Genomic DNA, 15,775 nt, shown 5'->3' on the forward strand with positions numbered 1-15,775 from the left:
GAAGCCCTGTTTCAGTTTTACTTACCTATTGCTACATAACAAGCCAGCCACAAACATCCCGGCTGGAAGCAACTATCATTTTATTTGCTTGAAACTCTACTCTACAAGTCAGGAATTTGGGTGGACACGACAGAGAAGATGCATTTCTGCTCCATGATAACTGGGACTTTGATTGGGGCACTAGCTGAGACAGCTCAATTAAGACCATATATCTGGGGCTCAGATTTTTGTTCTTGGCTGAGTTCCTTGGTTATCCTCCATGTGGAGTGTCCACATGTTCACTTTGGATTTCTTCATAGCATTGTGACCTCAGAGTTCAAACAAGGAGCTTTCTAGGAGCCAAGGTCCAATGTATGAGTGACTATCAGGCCTTTAATTTGTCACATTTTCTGAAAAACTCATTGACCAATGCAAGTTACCTGGCCAAAGTCAGAGTCCAACATGGAAGAAGCAGCACGAGAGTGTGTGACTATTGTGAGACATGGTTCATAGGAACCAATGAATAAAACAGTCTGACACACCAAAGATCTGGCTCATCCTTGAGTCCTGGTCATCCAGGATTAGGATGACCTAATCCTGTGCTGCTGTCTCTAGCAAACTGTCACCATCAACAATTCTCCCTGTACCCAAAACCCACACCACAGATAGCCTATGAAAAGCTGCTACATCTTTGTCTCTTAAGCTCAAGGATCTTTCTAGAAGCCACCTTCTTCACACCCTGTTGGAGTTCCTCTCTCATCTGCTTATCCTATTTTCTACTTCAGTGTTACTATATTCACACTTTTTGCCTAGTCTCTCCCAAATGACAATTGCTGCTTTGCACAAGACATTCGACTTTCATTATTAGGCCTTGAACCCAAATCTTGTCCTCAGATTTCCTTGTTACTAAGAAACCAGAGACTACCTTTAAGTAATGTCTACCTCTGAGTCCCACCTGGGTTTCTGGGCAGAGCACTTTTGAACATGCTTGACTGAGGGTAGCACTCAGTTGTCCTCATTTAGCTCATGATCCTTAGTCCTTGACGTGGCACTTATTTAGGACCCCAGTTCCTCTAGGACTATCAGCTATTCTTCCTCTCTCCAAAAGACTTGAGTCCCATCCTGAAGCCCAGCCCTTATGTGGAAAGGCACCCTGATGCCTCTGACTGGACAAAGTAATCAAATCAGTGTAAGCAGCAGATAAGGACTTATGGGCTCACATAACAAACCATGGGAAGATAGAATTGGCATCAGAAATAATGGAGGCAAGGGCCCAGAATCTGATTTCTACCCCATCTCTTACTTCTGATGTCTTTAAATATTGGCTTCATGCTATGGTTTGAATGTGGTTTGTCCACCAAAAGTTCATGTGCTTGGTCCCCACTGTGGCAGTTTTGAAATGGTGAAACCTTTAAGAGGTAGGATCAACCTAGTGGGAAGTAAATAGGTCATGGAGGTTCCACTCTGAAGAAAGAATTCATGCTGTCTTAAAGAAGTGGGTCAGATTTCATGGGACTGGATTAGTTCCTAAGAGAATAGGCTGCTGTAAATAAGTGTGACACATGCTCCAGTATGGGCCACTCACCATTCTCACGCTTGCTCTCGCCATTGGAAAAATATCCATCCTGAGGCCCTCACCATAGCAGATGAAAAAACCATGCTCTTGAACTTCCAGAGCGTTGAGCTAAATAAATCTCTCTTTAGAAATTATCTGACCTCAAGTGTTTTATTATAGCAACAGAAAACAGACTAAGATACTTCACCTTCACTCTCTAAAGACAGCTTTCTCTAATGGCAGAAACCATGGCCACAGGAGTCCTGAAAACTCTAGTGAGTATAAATTTCAACATTTGCATTAAAATTTCTTAACTTTCTACCAGAGAAGATGATTTTATGACAAAGCTCAGAGAAGAAAAACAGAGGTTTATAGCTTCTTTCAAAGCACTTAGTTTTGCTTTTTTTTCTCACCCTGTTTTGGCATATAGAGGAGAAGGAAAATTAGAAACAGAAGTATAGACCCTCTTGTTAGTGAAATTCAGGTCAGGTTACTAATGCATAATGTAAAAAGGTGAGCTTCCAAATTTGAGGATTTCACAATGGTAGTTAAGACAGTGCACATCTATGCCAGAGATTTAGAAGTGATAACTAAATGCCCAGACATACGTTAGAGACCATCTCTGACCAGACCTGGGGTCTGTGATTGGTTATACTTGTGTTTCCTCATATGTCCCACACTCCTGGCCCCAGCCATGCCTCCAACATCAGGAATACCACAAAGCACTGCTTCCCCAATACTTCCTGCCTCTCTACTACTATATTTCTAAGAACCTCCTTCCAAGGAGGTTATAAGGGATCACTACTTCCTGATAGGAGACCATCAGGGCAATTCCCATCTGACTCAACATTCTTGTATCTCAAGACCACTACAGTATGCCCCCAAGTCTTTCCTCTCTATACGAACTCTTGTGCTCATATGGTTCTAAAGATCCCCTAATCAAACCCTATTTCTCACCCCTTCAGTCTCTCACTGTGCCCTCTGGAACTCATGGTTCATCATCAGCAAACTCCCTTCTATCTTTCATTCCCAATATGAAGAAGGATATGTTTATCCTCTTCTCTGAATCTTTCTACTTTTTTTTCTGACAGAAGCCAGGCTTCTTCCCTGAAAACACATCAATCTCCCCAAAACTGTCCTCCAAAGCCCCCTCAGATCAGAGGTGTATCTTATTTTATGCCTCTCCAACCACTGATCCTATGAGTAGAAAATGGATGCTCTTCTCACTGTTACTTTCAGATCTTCATTCCTCCCTTCTAAACAATAAAAATGATATTTGTAATAAGAAATGTATGCTGTGTTCTATCTCCCTTTTCCTGGCACATAGCTCCTAAAAAGCCTTGGAATCTCCTGTGATAAGTATCTGTTTGTATGGAGGCCTATTGTGTAGGACATATCTTCTGTATAGACTCAGGATGGGAGCTGGTTTCCAGAGGAGCCAACCTTGTGATTAGATGGTTGGAACTTTCAACACTATCCCAATTCAACCTCCAGGATTCACTCTAGCAAATAAGTTGAACACAAGAAAGGAGTCATGGGAATCCTCAGCTTACAGACTGTTGATCAGAATTAGAGGTTGCAACCTGGGACCTACGATCAGCATAGAAGAGAAGGGCAGTCTGGTAGGACTGAGTTCTTAACCTGTGGTACCTGATCTGTTCCAGGTTGATGGTGTCCAAATTGAAATAAATCTGAGAATACCCAGCTGGTGTCTAATGGGGAGGTGGTTGTCTGTGAGAAGACATTCTCACACATTTGGAGGCCCAGAGGTGAAATATTCTATGTTGAGTGTTGGATGGGTGATTTGAAGCTTCTTTGAAACTTAGCACCTCACAATGCCATCCATTGCTCCTCCTTATTAAAGTAATTTGAAAGTCTTTAGTTTCCCTCTCTCCCTCTAATGCTATTCATGTCTTAACACCTGATGATTTCAGCACTCACACATATGAGGACCTTCAGTTCTGTTTCTTGATCTTCTCAGCTGCAATTATCTTGTCTACCCTGCATCTGCTCACATTCAACTTATTCTTTGCCATTACTGTCTACAATCTATATTTCATAAACCCTTCTCCAAGCATCACCTTTCATCTCTCTAGCTTATTCTCTCTGTACTCCAATACCAAAGATTTTTAGACCACCCTGGGATCTTTAGCCCTGGTGTTACTTCTCTGTCCACTTGTACTCTAACTCTCTCATTAGCTTGCATGGCCCAGTGTGATGATCACTCCTTTACAGACACAACCAACTCCATTGCTCCTCTTGTCCTCTGTCATAGTCAGCTGGCAGGAAACCCAGTCTTGAGAAAAATCCCACTTTCTCCCAACTCCCACACAGCTGAAAGTGGCCAGAGAAAAGTGTGCAACTAAGATTACTTATCTCAGTTTAAATTCATGACAGAAACTCCAGTGGGCCTAGAGTGCTGTTTGTCACTCCTACTAGGCAATTCACACCCCTACTCCATGATGAGTAATTCACACCTTCTCTCTTCTCAAGTTGCTAATCCAATCCCCTTCTCATTCCTACTCTTAACTGAAGACCTTGCCTTGTATTTCACTGAGAAAATAGAAACAAAACAGAAGAGAACTTTCAAGAGCTGCCTCCCCTGTGCTTTTCTCTCCATCTTCTGCTCACTTATTTTTTCCTTCATTCCCCATGTCCTTGGGGACTCAGCTTTCTTCTGAGGGTTAGTTCATTGTCCTTTGCAAAGCATCACTGTCATCCCATTTTTTCACTACCATGAGTCCCATCATATCACTTCAAGACCTTACCCCCAAGACCGCCTGGGTGGTTGCTCAGATTTCCAACTCCAAATTCCCAGTATGAATACAACCCTCACTATCCTAAATCAGGTCAGGTATTAACCTCCATTCCCTCAGCTATGTCCATGGGGGGGGTTATATGGCACATGAGTACTTTAAAAGAGTGGGCCATAGAAAATACAAGGCAGCAACTAGCCAAAAACTAATAAAACAAAACTACTTCCAAAGCCTGTCTTCCACTAGGAAAACCACATATATACAAAGAACACTTACAATTTAGAGAATTCACTTTTCAGAAACTACTGAGAATAAAGACAGATCATCATAAAAGGAATCTAAGGAAAGCACAGTTAAATGGAACACGTATTTGCCTCTGCATCTCCTAGACCTCAAGTTCCTCCAAGCCCAGAATTGGCCCTATTGATCTTTATAATCCAGTAAATGACATGGTACCTTGCATTCAATATTCGCTGGATGGAACAGAGTTCTCTAAAAGATAATGGAAAAAGAAAAATTGACAGCGTGATGGGCACTGCAATTCTCCTCTCCATAAAAAGGAAGAATTCAAGTCTTCCTGCAGAGTCAGATTTTTCTGTAGCACTGAATATTATAAAGGATGCAAAGAGAAATCTTTATTTGGGTGACATTTGGTCACATAATGGACAATGGTCTCATCTAAGGCTTTGCAAAAGGTTCAGAAATGCCCTTCAACTGTCTGCTTCTTGTATTATCTCTCTAAAAGCCAAGGGCAAAACACTGCATCATAACTCCAGGATGACATTTCCATGGAGAGATGAGCTAATCTGGCAGAGTGGGCTGGTTTCTGACCAAATGTAGGAATAGAACTGAGAAAACCTGGAGATGTGGCTCTGAGCCATGGGCAGGAGGATGGAAGGCAGAAACGTATGTCAGAATTACCTGGAAATTTTGCTTAAAATATAAATCCTCCCTCTACCACAATTTCCATATTACCTAAGCCCTTGAGAGTGGAAGTAGGTAGGGATCAGAGATTAGCCACTTGTATTTTGAAAAACATAGCTCCCTTTCTTCCCTTACCCATCACTTTTCTGGAATACCAGTCACCTTGAGAGATACATTTGTGTTTGTTATGTCTTTCCCAAATATCAGTATATGTTTTATGTATGCATATATGTATGTATTTATATTCCATCGAATTCCAGAGAGGATGACAGATGGCTTACAAAGCTACATAAAATACAAAAAAGGATGATAAAAATAGAAACTTAATGCCAAAGAGGAAAAAAACTGTTAGAAATTCAAATGCGAGTAGCCCTATGCGCACTTTCATTAAGTTCTTCTGGCATCAACAAGAGAGACTGTGTTCACCAGGAGGAGCTACAATAACTGAACACTAGGCTAGACACTCAGGGAGCATCTGCTGGAGAAGATGACTGCCCCTTACCAAGATGAAGACATCTCAGTTGAGTTCTTACCAAACAGAAGCTATCCCACCTGAATGGGAGCAAGGGTTCCATTTTGTAAAGTCAAGGTTGTTCCTGGGTTCCGATGAGAGAGCACTGAGAACTTAAGCAATCAGCAGACAAGGTTACTCGTTGTAACTACCACCTCTCCTGTCCAGAGACTCCAGTTTGAGGCACCTGGAACTCAAACTATTAAACTCAGGTTTCATCCTGGCCAGTGGCTGAATTATAGATTAGATGCCTAGATTTCCTAGGATTAGAAAATGGATCTAGGTTTTCTTTATCCATTCATCAGTTAAGCACCTAGGTTGATTCTATTTTGATTAATGTTGCTTTCCTATACACATGACTAATTTGTATTTTGAATATGACCATCCATTTATATAAGATGCCACAATAGGACTGAAAACATTGGCATAGGGGTAGAGGGGAGAGTCAGAAGGGCAGAAGTGCAATTGATTCCACCCCAGGATAATAATATGTATAGCTCAAATTACTTACAACTTTTTTGCTTTATTTTATTAGCATAAATTAACTGAACAAAGGATTTTTTATTGTGACATTTACATACATGCATATAATATGTACTTTGATCAAATTCACCCCATCTATATTACTCTTTCTTGACCCCCTTTTCTCTGGTTTTTGGTGGGTTTTATTTTGCTATGTTCAACTGGTTTTCCCCTAAATAGTCCCCCTTTTACACTCACATACTATCATTGTTTTTTAAGATTCTGCATATTAGTGAAACATGAGATATTTGTCTTTCTGAGATTGGCTTGTCTCACTCAACATTATGATCTCCAGTTCCATCCATTTGCTTACAAATGACATAATTTCATTCTTACTTATTGCTGAGTAATACTCCATTATGAACTGGTATCCTGTTTTCTTTATCCATTCATTAATCCTAGGTTAGGCACCTAGGCTGATTCCAATAATTTAACTACTGTGAATAGTGCTGCTATAAACATGGGTATGCAGGTATCTCTATTTTATGTTGACTTCCATTCCTTCAGCTGTATGCCCAGGAATGGTATAAAGAATCATAAGCTCTACTTTAAGCTTCTTGAGTTATTGCCATACTGATTTCCAAAGTGGCTGCACTAATTTTCCTTCCCATCAACAGTGTATAAGGGCTCCTTTTTCTCCTCACCAGCATCTACTGTTTGTTTTCTTAATGACTGCTATTCTGATTGGGGTAAAACAGCTTTTAAAGTGCTGGTTGCTTTAAGTGAATTATAGATTGAGCGCCCGTAATCTGAAAATCTGAAATTCCACTGGAGACTGCAAATCTTCCAAAATCCGAAAACCTTCAAAATCTCAAACATTTCTGGTCCCAAGCATTTTGGATAAGAGATGCCCAACCTGTATCTCATTCAAGCATTTCAACCACCACCTTGAAGCACTCTTAGCATCAATCCTCATTTTACAAATGGGGACATGGAGCCCCAGGGAGATTAAATGTCTTGCCCAGGACAGTTCAAATCCTAAGTTGTTGAGACAGAATTTTTACCTAGCAGTCAGGCTGGTCAAGCAAGGTCATAGAAGGGGGGCAAGAGCTGGTCTCTAGTTCGTGGAACACATTTTTTAAAAAATCAGCTTTCAGCTATTCCCAGAAGCCCAATCGACTCAGCCTTTTGGACCGTGAGAGAGCAGACATCCATGGAAAAAGAAGATGTTTCTTCAATTCCCCTTCTAAGTATTGAGTCCTCAATTATGTCAAAGTAAAAATTCTGTTAACAATTCTGCAGTTGTTTGGGTTTGTTTTGGCCAATGGTGAAGGTTGGGGAGGGAAATGGGGGCAAAAAAGATACTTAGAGTAAGAAAGTCCTTCCCTTCTAGCCCAGAACTTTTCAACAGTTTTTTTTTTAAACCCATGCTGTTTTGATGAAAATTTTCAACACCCTCCCATGAATTATTGATGTACAGAAGGGTCTATTTTCTTTGACACATTCTTCTCAGCCATGGAGATTTTCTTTTGTTTTACCTTTTCTAGTTAGAATTACAAAATGTTTTTTTGTTTTGTCTTCCAAATATAAATTCTGTTGCAATTTAAATATTAGCTGTCAAGTCCCTCCTCCTCCTTCTCTTAGAGAGACCTCACCTTTCTACTACCCTTGAGGATTCCTAAGTGAGACATTATAGCCAGGGGCTTTTGTTGGAACATATTTTCTCTAAAACCCTGACTAGAGTTCAAGAGCACGTTGAAGAGATCAGAAAACTCCTTATTTCTCTCTCACCCCTGAGTTTGAAATATCCTCATTTGCCTCAACAGTTTAACAAAATTATTTGATCTGCAGGAGTTTTGATGCACAATTCCTTTTAACATCTTAAAAATTATATTTCCAGATAGTTTTCTCTTATTTCTTTTGCTGTTTTTGATGTACAAAATTATAGTATGTGTTCCACATGCTTACATGGAGAACTGGCTATTCTCTAAATGTGCAGTTGGATGCTGAAAACCCACTTGATTAACCATGCAGCCTTTAGGCCACGGTAATCTCTACAGTGAATTTTAAGAAATGCTTTTTCCTAATGCTGTGGAGAAAGGCACGTAAGGACACATGCAGTCTTGGGAGCCAGAAGGTATGCCTTTGTTTTACTGTATTTCTTTTTATGTAACATTTTATTTTGAAATCCTTTAAGACGCACAAGAAGTTTCAAAAACAGTGCAAAGAACTCCCATGCACCCTTCCCACTACTTCCCTCAATGACAATATGTCCCCTAGGCACAGTGCCTTCAGGAAACAGTGTAACAGCAGACACTGAGCACACAGGCAATGTGCAGAGACTGTCCTAAGGGCTCCACAGGGTAATCTCTTCACACAAACCTTTGGTAAAGGCAGAGGACCCCTGTTTTACAGTAGAGGAAACCAAGAATCAAGACATTAGATAAATTCCCTCAATGAGAATTGAACCCAGACCATCTGGCTCTAGAATCCAAGCTTTGAAACACATTTCCCTTGGTTTTTTTTTCCCTTCTGCCAAGTTACTTGTGCCATTCCTTGCCTATTTATAAAAAATAAGTGGTTTTGAAGTTTTTTAATTTGGCAAGAAAATATGTATAGACTCCAGTACTCAGTGGATTACTCTTTTCCCCACACCCACATCTCATATTCATTATATGACATAAACAATTGTCCTTCCAAGCTCTAGGAAAGAAATTGTAGAGACCAACAGAAAAATCACTGGATAGGTTTCAGTGGTCAGTAGCATTTGCATGGAGGGTTGCACAGGAATAAACTCTCATGGATGTGTTTTGATATTTCAGACATAATCTTTTGATTCTCCCTGGGGTTTCAGAGTCTTCAGATAGCTTCCTAAAGGAATAGCAAGTGGGTTAAAAGGTATAATTTTCTGATTCCATAAAACTATGATATAAAGAAAGAAGTTAACAAGCTACAAGCAAAAAACTTCTCAGAAGTATTCAAGCAAAAAGGATGAAAATGGATTTTAATCCCCATAGTTGGGTCTAATGATAAGAATAGATTCCAACAACTTAGTACATGAATATTATATGCCAAGCTCTTTATAATCTTCTTAATCCACACAACTTCCATAACACAGTACCCCATTCAAAGGAGAAGGAGCTAAAGATTGAGCTACTCTTCTTAACCTGAGAAAGGGCAGGGATGGAATATACAGATGACAGTACATCCTCTCCCAATTCTGCACCTGCTCACCTCACACTGAAAATCAAGAATGAGCTGACAATGCAAGCATTAGTTAATGAAAGGAAAGTCAGCTGCCTTGCTAATTAGAAGGCATGCCTTACCAGTCTCTTGGGGACCCTATAGAGCATGTGTCATGATATATATGGTGACCAATATATTCATTAGATCTCATTGATTTTCTATCTTAGCTCTTTTTCCCCACTCTTGCCTTAGTTTAGGGAGAAGTAAAAATTTGGATTACACCAAATTTATTGACATGGGCTCATCAAGCTAAGAGTCTTTTCTCCATGAACTAAGGTTCAAGGAGATAAGAACAGTTCTAACATTTGCTCAGTTGGCTAATTGAAATAGATATTCAAAGGTGGTCTATAGTTCATGACGTTGACATGCCATACCTCCTTGGTGTAAAGCATTTAATTACCTGAGTAGATTGGAAAGCTAGAATGGATTGACCATGTAAGACTGGTTAATCCATCCTGGACACATGGGAACCCCCTCCAGCATCTGTGAGGAGTTCTGTGGTTGCTTGTATCTGTAGGTCAGCTTTTACAGCATGGACCATGATCAAATTAGGATTCCTGAAATGCAATGGGGTGATAGGATTCTGGGGTTTCAGGGGGCACGTGACATCAGAGCCAAGGCAGTAATAATAATAGTTTGATTCACAGAGATCTGTGGATCCTGGAGTTCATAGTTAGCATAGACATGTTGAGCAGAGCCCTGCATTGTTTCTGTTCTATAGAGCATGGGCTTGTAGGAAAGGCCAAGTGGAAACCACTAGTATTGTCTCTACCCAGGGACACAGTATGCAAGGCAATACCACATTGAAGAGACTATGGAAATCAGTGTCACCTCCAAGAATTTAGAGATGCAAGCATGTTGATGTCTACCATATCCCCATCCAACTAGCATATAATAGTTGGGCTGAGCAGAAAACACATGGAAGCTTGGAGAATAACAGTGATTATCTTGAATTTAATCAGGTGATGACTTCAATTGCAGCTGCTGTCCAGATGTAGCTTTGTTGTTGAAGCAAAGCAACGTATTGCCTGTCACCTGGTAGGCAGCTATCGGTCTGACAAATGTGATTTTCTCTGTTATCTCTTAAGACTGCATCAAAAGCAATTTTTTTCAGTTGGTAAAACCAGCCATACACCTTTACTCGTCTACCTCAGGGATAATGAAACTACCCATAATGCAGTCCTTAGAAACATGACCACTTTTCCACTCCCCAAAACACCTGCTGGCCTGTGACACTGATGATATTATGCTGATTGGACTCAGTGAGCAAATACTTTAGGCACATTGAGATAGTATTTGCATAGGGGTAAGAGAAATAAACCCCACTAAAATATTAATTTCATGGTCTGGGACATGTCAAACATCTTTTTCAAGGTGAAGGATAAATTGCTGCATCAGGTCTATCCTACTACTAAGAAAGAGACACAATATATAATGGGTAGCTTCAGATTTTGGAGGTAACATATACCCATTTACCAAAGTGACCCAAAAAAAGTCCAGTTGTTTGTGGGTCCCAGAACCAGAAGGCTTTGAAACAGATCTGAGCTGCTATACAAGACACTGTACCATTTGGACTATATGGTCAACAGATCTAACCATGAACAAAGCATTGGTAGCTGATAGAGATGTTACATGGAGCTTTAAGAAGACATCTATATGTGAGTTTTAACGCAGATTCTTAATAAAGTTATGTGCCCCTTCAGATAACTACTCTCCCTTTGAGAAAAAGCAACAGCTTTTGGCTTGCTACTGGGCCTCAGTAGAGACAAAATGGCCAGCATGAGCTAGGGATTGTCTGACTCATCAAGTCATACATCTTAGCATTCATAGAAGCACTCTCATCATCAAATGAGCAGGCTGTGAGCACACAAGTTGCACAGAGAACTGATCCAGATCCTCATGGCCTCTGTCTAGTCTGCTATCCTGCCTTCTCTCTTTCAACCTGTACCTATGGCCTCAGAAGTTCCCTAAAGCCAATTGATTGAGCAGGGGGTAGAAAAATAAATTGGCTATGGTTTACAGGTAGTTCTGCAAAAGAAAGTGGGTGCCTGGAGCACTGCAACCCCACACTGGAATGAGCCATAAGGACAGTGATAAAAGGAAATGCCCCTAATGGGTGAGCTAAGAGCAGGGTGGCCAACTGTTCATTTCACCTGGAAGGAGAGATGTCCAGAAGCATGAGTCAAAGTTGCCTCATTAGCTGTAGCTAAGGTTTTTGACAAATGGTCAGATACTCAGAAAGAAAGAGATTGGAAAATTAATAGCAAAAAAGTCTAGGAGAGAGATAATGGATGAAACACTGAAAATGGAAATGGTACTTTAAGAGTATTGGTACATCATGCACAAATCCTCACTAAAGGGTGACCTCATCAGAGGAAGAATATAACAATCAAGTGGATAGAATGACTCATTCTGTGAAAACCAATTAGCCTCTTTTCCCAGCCACTTCTGTCATTGACCAATAGACTCCTGAACAAAAGTCCCTGTGGCTCAGGAACATGGATTTCTATTCACTAAGGCCAATCTGGTTTCAGCCATCATTGAGTGCCAAGTATAAAGACCAATACTAGCTTCTGATATGGCACTATTCCTCAGGATGACTGTGGTAGGTTGATTATCTTGGAAAAGCTCCATTATGGAAGAAAGCATATTTTGGTCTTAGCCACTGACTCCATATATGGATTTGTCATTTCTGCCTGCAAATCTTCTGTGGACTTACAGCGTAACTTTCCCTTCTTTGTGTTATCCCAAACAGCCTTACTTCTGACCAAGGAACTCAATTCATAGAAAGTAAAGGACAATGTTGGGAGTATGTTTGCGGAATTCTATGGAATTCAGTTGCCTTATGATAGCGTTATCCTGAAGCAGCTGGCTTAGCAAGATAATGCGATGGGCTTTTGAATTCTCCATTACAGTATTACGTAAATGGAAAACATTGAAGGGGTAGGGCAAAATCCTCCAGCATCCAATATCTGGCACTATTCCTCCCATAGCAAGAATCACAAGTTTAGCAATCAAATGCTAGAAATAAAAGTGTCATTTTCATACCTCTGATCCCCTAGCAAAATTTTGCTACTTATCCCCTTAACCTTAGGTTCTGCTGGGCTAATGGTGTTAGCTCCAAAGGGAGAGATATTTCCACTAACAGCACAATGATTCCATTGACTGGAAGGTAAGACTTCCATATGGCCATTTGGGGTTCCTTGTGCCAGTGAATCAATAGGCTAAAAGAAATTGCTGTTTGGGCTGGAATAATCAATTCTGCCTACTAGGTGAAATTGGGGTGCTACAACACAACAGGGGGTAAGAAGGAGTATGGTGCAGAAGATTTACTAGGCCACCTCTTAAAGTTGTCATGTTGAGATCAAATTCAACAACACAATTAAAGAGGACTACTAATGGCCCAAATTCTTCACCAATGAAGGTATGAGCCTCCCCAAGACAAAGAAGCATGACCAGCTGAGGTGCTAATTGAAGACAAAGGGAACATGGATTGGGAAGTGAAAGAGAGTAGTTTTAAACACAATCTGTAGCCCTGTGACCTGTTGTATAGAGTTCTATAATAGTTAAGAATATTTATTCCTTATTTTAATATGAATGTTTATATATGTATTTGCTGAGTATTTTGTTTCTTTCCTTCTCTCTTCCTTTTACCCTCTTACATAAAATATGTTCATACATGTAACCTTATATCTCAGCATGCAAAGTAGAGGATATAAAAGAAGAAGTATGAATCTCAAAGGAGAAGAATCAATATTAGTTTCTCAAAGACAAAAAAGGACCATATATCCTCTTTTGGAAAAAGAGTGTTTCTGAGTGTACACTAGATATATGAATTATGTGAAGTGGGAGCATGGCTTTGTTACTATCTTATGTGAAGATTGGTTTCAGAAGAAGTATATGAGTAAACAGTGGTCAAAAAGAGAACTTGTGGCCTCTTTAATATGTCAACCTGGCTAGGGTGAACCAGTTTCTGCAACTTCCTTCCTTGTGTTTATGATTAGAGGCCCACAAGAGAGATTCTCGTGGGAGATTGGGGACAGAGGGAAGCAGCAGGTGTTTCATAGCTCATATGGGCTCTCACACTTATCTACTGGTTCAGCTCATCCATGTGAAAGGGTGACTGGGCCTGTAATTGCTCCAAGTTCCCCTAGATCTTGTTTAACTGCTATAACTCCTGGCCAGGTGGCACATCAATCCTTGATAAAGGGCCTCATCCTCTGTGGGATAGCCATCACTGTCAAGGCGTTCAGCTCATTTGGGCTCCAGCTTGTTCTTGTTCTCTCTTAACTTTATATTTTCATTAATGTATGTGTGGGTGCATGTGCACTGTAGGGATTTGGCCTTATCGATAGTAGTAGAAATTCTTAAATGTAAACATATCTAATAATATACTATATATAATTGGTTGCAGAGGTTTGGCCTTATGGAAGAAATGTGAAAGTTGTCAGAATCTAAGTGGAATCATTAGTGTCAACTCTACTTCCTGCCCCCAAAATAAACAAAGCCAGGAGGTTATGAAGGATGGTTCTTACACAGTATCACCTGATAGCAACTATCACAATCAGACCACAAGTTTGTAGAGAGGCAACTGCAACCTTATTCAAAAAGTGCTTCTACGAAGACATCTGCCCGACAACTGTGTTCAACTTCAGAGTGACACTACTCTTGTCAATAGTCACTCTGGTCAAAGGTTATTATTTCAAAATATATGACGTAATCTTCCCCATTTTTGTCTTTAAAAACTTTCCCTTGCCTCGATCTCTTTGAATATTACCATAGTTTACTATGGTACTCATATTCCCATTGCAGTGTGCTGCTACCTTCCTTATAATAATATCATTATTTGCTGGAGACTCTCCTTCTTACTTGATTTTTAGGTTGATGGCATGTGTGTGTGTGTGTGTGTCACATGCATATAGTGAAAGTAGTATATATGTGTGTATAATGAAGTGTTTCTAGTGTTATCACACACAGTGGTTCTGCTTCTCTGATTGAATCCTGATTGATACATAAGTCTAGCCTGGAGAGTTAGAGACTTGTAACAATCAGGCAAAAATCCCACAAGCCCTCGAGGACTCCCCATTCTGAGCACCTACCATTGTCAACTCCCAGGTCTATATGTGGAGAAGACTTCATGTCTTCATGTTTCTTCTTTTCCTTCTAAAATGATCTTTTTTCCCCACTGCACTGTCTCAGAGATAGGTTTATACAGAAATGATCCCAGAGGCAAGAAATGCCTGAGGAAAGGAGAAATGGCTGCTGAGGTCTTTGAACTGAACTCTAGCCTAGAATAATCACATATCAGCTGTGCTCCTCAAAGAGTCCAGATTCCTCCCTTATCTCTTCACATCTGGGAGGATGTGATTTCCTGTTGATTCTTAGTGAACTGTGAACTTTCTCTAGCCTTGTCCCATGAAGCACATTTTCCTGTTGTGTGAAAAGGCCCATGTTCCTGATCTCATACAAGAAAGCTCTGTGAGCAACCATTCTAAAAGCCTACAGTTCTGCCATCTCTTGTACATCTATTATTGCTTTCTTTTCACTGTGAACCCTACTATCTTGGGAGAATCGACCTATCCTTTCTAGGAAGGCTGATAACACAGTACTCCATCATCTTTTTTTTTTTTTTTTGCTTGTTTGATTTCATAGCTGGGAATCGAACCCAGGACCTTGTGAATGCTAGGCAAGCCCCTACCACTAAGCTACACCCAGCCCATGCTCCACCTTTAATCATCTTGATAAAGTTCACATTTTTTTCATGTCCCAGAGCTATTTTTCTTAGCATGTCTCCAGCAGCAGCTATGGAGATGGGAGACTTTCTTCAGGGGAAAAGAACCCATTCCACCTACCCACCCCACCCCCTTCCCTGCCTTTCCCCACCTCCACCCTGGCTATTCACAGTGGTGACCCCCTTCAAGTCATTTTCACAAGTCTGACTTCCTCAAAACTTCTTCCTGTGGGAAAATGCCCTGGTCAAATCACCAGCACAGGGACTAGGATCTTGGGTGCTTCACTGCCGGGGCACCCAACCTCAAGATGGCTTGAGAAATGCACCAAAGGGGAGGGAGGTGGGAATTTTGGTGGGATGGAAGCCACGAGACCTACTGGGAATCCTGATTCTGACTTTCTTAGCATCCAGGAGTCACTCAAAATACTCTTACCTATTATAAAGAAGTCTACATTAGGATGTTCTTCAGAAAACTAAACAATGAGAAGATTGAGTAACTATGATAAATCTTGCTTTCACCATTTTTAATTGAAAAAAAGAGAAGTATCCACAAAATGTTAAATCTTTTTTAGGAACAAGTAGCAGAATGATACAAGCCCATTTGTTTATTT

The sequence above is a fragment of the Castor canadensis genome, chromosome 4 (assembly GCF_047511655.1).
Source record: "Castor canadensis chromosome 4, mCasCan1.hap1v2, whole genome shotgun sequence".
NCBI classification, from domain to species: domain Eukaryota; kingdom Metazoa; phylum Chordata; class Mammalia; order Rodentia; family Castoridae; genus Castor; species Castor canadensis.